This window comes from Octopus sinensis, linkage group LG13, assembly GCF_006345805.1.
Source record: "Octopus sinensis linkage group LG13, ASM634580v1, whole genome shotgun sequence".
Classification (NCBI taxonomy): Eukaryota; Metazoa; Mollusca; class Cephalopoda; order Octopoda; family Octopodidae; genus Octopus; species Octopus sinensis.
In genome coordinates this window covers 27,594,486-27,600,735 of record NC_043009.1, presented here as the reverse complement: position 1 = coordinate 27,600,735, position 6,250 = coordinate 27,594,486, and the positions used below count along the sequence as shown (strand labels likewise).

General features: G+C 32.5%; 1 protein-coding gene across 13 annotated transcripts in view; it reads left to right on the top strand.

The window, feature by feature from the left end:
* LOC115218437 (protocadherin-11 X-linked) overlaps nucleotides 1–6,250 on the top strand; it is a 457,497-nt gene that overhangs the window by 260,829 nt on the left and 190,418 nt on the right. For all 13 annotated transcript variants that reach the window (XM_036508279.1, XM_036508273.1, XM_036508278.1 and 10 more), the window contains one exon: nucleotides 330–503. The gene's annotated coding sequence lies outside the window, so the exon portion shown is untranslated. The remainder of the gene's footprint in view (nucleotides 1–329; nucleotides 504–6,250) is intronic.

Sequence of the window (6,250 nt, the reverse complement as noted above, 5' to 3'; positions counted from 1 at the left end):
ATTTTTAAATATATAAACATATGTTTAAGTAAATGTATATTCAATTGCAATGTAGAAAACATAAGTTATCCAATCAGAAACACACAAAGACTGTTAGCTTCACATTTGTTTGTAACATGGTGTCAAAATTTTCATTGCTGACACTACAACCAGTTTTCTGCATCTGATGCACATGTATACATGTCCCCAAAAGAATTCAAAGTATTTGTTTAATGTATTTTGTTTGATGCATTTTGTTTGACACATTTTGTTTGATGCTTTTACTATAATCATTTATAAATCGATACTTTTATTAATGTCTGCTTTTTTGTTCTCTTTCTGATCCACAGCTATCCTGGTTCCTTGAGTACTTATGGACTTACTACCCTTGATACATATGCTGCATGCATGCAAACAACCAAGTGTAGTTTAGGTGCCTTCAGCCTTCGAGGCTAATCCACTGAATTCATCAAAATGATTTGGGGACATCATTCAGCCTTCAAGAAACTTTTTTAAGATGCCAGGTTTGTTGATTTCAAATTATTTGGTATTTCTACCGTGTGCACAACAACAACTTTAAACTACACTCTGTTTCTTGTCTGTAATCTTTCAGGAACTCATCCTTTTTCTTAAACTTGCTCATCTGCAGAAAATATTTTTAAAAGTCAGTTTTCCATTTCTTAGTCTTTTATTTGTAATTACAATGATATTCAGTGACCTTTTACATATGTCAGCTACTTTAATTTCAATGTAAGAAAAGGAGAAAATGAAATCATTTCTTGTCTGTAATTACAATAATAGCTCCAGGCTGACCAAAACCTTATGAGTGAGTTTGGTAGACAGAAACTGAAAGAAGTCAGTCATGTATGTGTATGTATGTTTGTTTGTTATATATATATATATATAAGGTTAGCTGAGTTAGAGGTTAAAACAACCATCTAAAGGATAGAAGTACCCATTACGCTACTGGTATATTACCTATGTTTAACCATGGGCATGCATATGCAAGCAAACTATACCCATAAATTATAGGCAAAGACAAGGATAAATATGAGTTTATCAAGAACGTATATATATGTTATTCTTATCTAAATATCTGGAGGGTATATCAGCCGAAGTGTTGTATTAGCAACAAACAAGATGGGGACAAATACCCATCAAATGTAAATAATGATTGGATTCTGCTAAAGGTACCTGGGTGATGGATTAAATATATCAGTGAAGAATAGATACATTCCATGTGGCACAGTTTCTGTGAAACTAAGTTCAGTTACCAAAGCTTGGGCTGACATATGACAGGAAAGGACAGTTACCCAAGACATATGACATGCATATGTCTTAGAAACTGAATCCTCGTGGTTGCCAAGTAAATTTCTTAATTACACAGCCATACCTGCAAGTTGGAACTGTTGGCTGAAGCAAATACATTTCATGTTTTTAGTAAGTTAATGAAGTTTAGTTTGTTTTGAGGAGAATGCAAAACGAAGTGGAAAATATAAGAAAAAAGAGTGTTTGGTATGGAATCGATACATAAAGCAAAAGAATGGTGGGTGGAAGTATGGTAAATGCATCAGACAGTTTGCATAGAATTAGTTGTTTAAAAAATGATGCCATTATAAGACATTTTAAAATGGTAATGAGAAGAGACAGTTCAATAGTGGAGAAGTGTTTTAGATGTTGTTTGTGAATATAAGACTAATTTCTAAGCACAGATTTTGCTTCAACGTTGTAAATAAGTGAATCATTTAAGATATTTGAGCAGACTTTCCATTATGGTGTATATTTTCTTAATAAATAATGTTTTGATGAATTAGTCAGTCAGTCCATTTCTATACTTGTTTATGCATCAAGCAGAGATTTTGCATTCAGTGTTTTTTGTTGGTTGTGCTACAGGTTCGTCTATGTTTTCTCAGAATATTTGGTGACTGCCTTCAAGTACTGCAACAGAATATAGCGTCATATGACCCACGATTTTTCTAGTCATCTCCTTACTTTTGTTGGTATCCATACTAAGGTTGTCTTTGCATACTTGTATTCTAGTGACAAGGCATGACCTATCAGTTACATTCTTCCTTCTGTTACCATATCCTGGTCAGTTTTGGAGTCTTTAGAAGGTGGTGAGCTGACAGAATCGTTAGCATGCTGGGCACAATGCTTAGCGGTATTTCGTCTGTCTTTACATTCTGAGTTCAGATTCCACCTAGGTCAACTCATCCTTTGAGGGTCGATAAATTCAGTACCAGTTGATCTACTCAACTGGCACCCCCATCTCCAAACATTTTGGGCCTTATGACTAGATTAGAAAAGTTTTGGAGTCTTTAGGGTTCTGAAGGCTTCTGAGAGAATTGGGATACAAAATTTTCAGAATTTTCTTCAAGTTTAGAAGGCACTGTATAACATGAACTTTTGGCTGGTAATTTGCTAAAGATACATTTTAATGGATATCTAGGGGGATTTTTATCGCGAAAGTGTTTTATCTGCCAGTATCATTCATTCATCAACATTTCAACTTTGAAATAAAAGACAATTCCTTTCTTTATTACAACTGCAAAAGACTGTAAATTGTCTCGAAGTTTACTCCATAAATCTTTAGTTGATATACGATATAATATCGAAAAAATAGCATTTTAGTATAACATTTATTGATATTTTAATTATATTTTATTGCCTTTAAAAGATAATACAATTCTACTAGAATTAGTCTCTTAAAGAAAATACAATTTTTGATGGAAAAATAGAAAAACTAAAAACAAACTGTTAAATATATCCAATGTTTTTTCCCCCTCTTCATAAGTTCTGAATACAATACAAAATATATCTAGAAGTTGGCTACAAAGTGAGTTTGTTATGTTTTGGAATAGTTTTTTTCTTATTCCTTCTGTTCAAAACATGCAATTTAATCTCATAATATGGTTTTATTTTGAAATTAAATTATTTATTCTTAGGCAATCCAAGACAAACTGCCGTAAGTGTTTTGATTGGATGTTCTTAAAAATTTTTGATTTTTGAATTCAGAATTGTAACAAGATCTTGAGGGAAAGTTCAATGGAGTTGTACTAATAATAACACAATTGGTAAAAATAGAACATAGATTGTCTTTGATTCGTTTATGTTCAATAAAATAATTATTATTACCATATCTGTTTTTATTTTTACAATGTTAATATTTTTTCTTTTTAATTTTAATTTTCCATAATTTTAAGACAGCTTAAAAACTTCAAATTTAAACCAAATATAAATTTGAAAAGTCTTATCTAAAAAAGCATATGAAAGAAAGAGAAAGCAAGGAAGGAGACAGAGAGAAAGAGGGAGAGAGAGAGAGTGATTGGATGAATTTACAGTCATCACAGCAGTGACTCTTTACAAGCAGACCAAGACATTTTATTTTTTAAAATTTCTATGACAAAAGTAGAATGCAATTTATATGTCGAATTGACGTGGCAGAGAAAAGACTAAGTTGATCACATAATGCAATTTTTTTTTCTTTTTATATATTTTATTTTTTTGTGCTGAAACATTTTACAATAGGTAATAACAAATAATATTGATTATTTTCAATCTATACATCAATAAAATGTATTGGGATTATAATGCCAATGTACAAGAATTACCGAGATTTTTGGAACAGATATTTTCTGCTCTTTTCTTCCTCTATGTATTTCTCTCAATAGCAATGCTCTGAAAGAAACAGAAAACATTATCATCATCATCATCATTAACATCACCGTCACTTATATGTCCACTTTTCCATGCTTCATGGTTGCATGTATCAGACAGGATTTGTTCAAACAGATTTTCTACAGCTGGATGCCATTCCTATCACCAACCCTTATTTATTTCCAAACATGATAATATTTTACCATGGCAAGGAAGGCTGGATATAAACACCATCACTTGAATGATTCTGGTTCTCATTTGTAATTACTATATGATATGAAGACAAGGGTGTACACAAACTGTGTGGCACCTTGAGCAAGTGTCTTCTGCTATCGCCTCAAGCTGCTCCAATGCCATATGAAGGGATTTGATGGACAGAATCTTAAAGAAACCCATCATGTGTGGTGGTGTGTGTGTGTGTGTGTATCATTGTGTCTGTGTTTGTCCACCACAACCACTTGGCAACCATGTTGGTGTGTTTATGTCCCTGTAACTAAGCAGTTCAGCAGAAGAGATTGATGAAATAAGTACCAGGCTTTAAAACACAAACAAGCACTGTGATCAATTTGCTTGACTAACATTCTTCAGGCAGTGCCCCAGCATGGCCACAGTTTAATGTGACTGGAACAAGTAAGAGATAATCTTATAGTTAGATAGATAGATAGATAGATATAGATAGATAGATAGATAGATAGACAGATAGACAGATAGATAGATAGATAAATAGTTAGATAGATAGATAGATAGATAGATAGATAGATAGATAGATAGATAGATAGATAGATAGATAAGTTAATCCAAACAAGAAAGTACAAAAAAACACAACAACGCGAGGACGTGGAATAAATATAGTATTATTGGACGCTCAGGAAAGAAGGAAAGAAGGAGGGTTTAACATTTCGATCGGAGCTCTTCGTCGGAAACATAGGAGAAGGAAAGATCCAGAGAAGGGAAGACAGAGGAAAAAAATCGCCAACGGTACACACGAGGTCACATTTTGAAAGAAATAGATAGATAGATAGATATGTCGGTTAGTAGATAGATAGATAGATAGATAGATAGATAGATAGATAGATAGATAGATAGATAGATAGATAGATAGATAGATAGATAGATAGATAGATAGATAGATCGATAGATGCAATGGTCTTCTTTCATTTTCCATCCACTAAATCCACTCACAGGGCTTTGGTTAGCCCTAGGTTCAAGAGAAGGACACTTGCCTAAGATGCCACATAGTTGAGAAACAAGCCTCTTAACAATACATATCCATACAATAGCTAAACTTTGAATTCTGTCCATCTTCATTTATGTCAGAGACTATTTAATGGTTTTCTCTCAAAATACCTCTGTGTGAATTATTTTTGCACGATTTTAAATATTTCAAACGAATAACCATTTCATTTCATCTTCTAATTACAACTGGTTTCTTCTTTTTAAATGTTAACCTGCTTTTTTTTATGTTACAACTAAACTGTATTCCAGTGAAATTACTGATTGATCTTAGTTTACTATCTCGTTAAGCGGTGTCAAATCTGTCTACTAATTAAGAAAGATTATCTTTTGAAAATTCTAAACAATTAGTTCATACTTAGTTGTTTTGTACTTGGCCTGTGTAATTATTTTCATTGAACTCAGAGAAAGCAAATACTTGCTTTTATTGTTTTTAAAAACATTAACAAATACTACCCAGTTACAGATGCAAAGTTTTATCATTGTATTATTAATAGTATTATTATTGTTATCTTAACCCATTCATTACCATATTTCTGTTGAGATGCTCTGTGTTTCTTTCAATTAATTTTAAATATAATTAGTGTTAGGAACATAAATTGTGGCTAAGGCTTGGTGGAAGATTTTAATTCAAAACTTATGGAAACAAAAAATTTGTACTACAGAGCCAGAGACAGCTTCAGCCAGGATGGTATCAAAAGGGTTAAGAATTGTTTCTCTATTATATATTTTAACCCTTTCGTCACTGGATTTATTTTGAGATGCTCTGTGTTTCTTTCACATACTTTAAATATAACAAAGAATTTAGTAAAATAACTTAGTTATCATTCAGCTAGTGTTAGGAACATGAATTGTGACTAAGGTTTGGCGGAGATTTTAATTCAAAACTTATGAAAACAAGACATTTGTACTACAGAATCAGAGGCAGTTTTAGCCAGGTTGGTATAAAAAGGGTTAAGAATTGTTTCTCTATTATATATTTTATGGTGGTGAACTGACAGAGTTGTTTGCATTTCATCTGTCACCATCTTATGAGTTCAAATGTTGCCATGGTCAACTTTGCCTTTCATCTTTCCAGGGTCGATAAAATATTGATGTAATCAACTTACCCATGAAATTGCAGGCCATGTGCCAAAATTTGACACCATTATCATTAATATTATTATTATTATTATTATTATTATTATTGTCATTTACTTTTAATCTGCATGTTTGATGCAATCACTTGCCGGGGCACACCCAGCGCCCTAGGGCAAGTGAAGGTTAAGAGTTGTTGAAATATAGCTGAAAGCTTGGGGAGGGGAAGTAGAGAAATATCTCCATGTAATACAACACAGACATTTACATTGATAGGGTTTTTCTAAGGATGTGGGCAGTACTT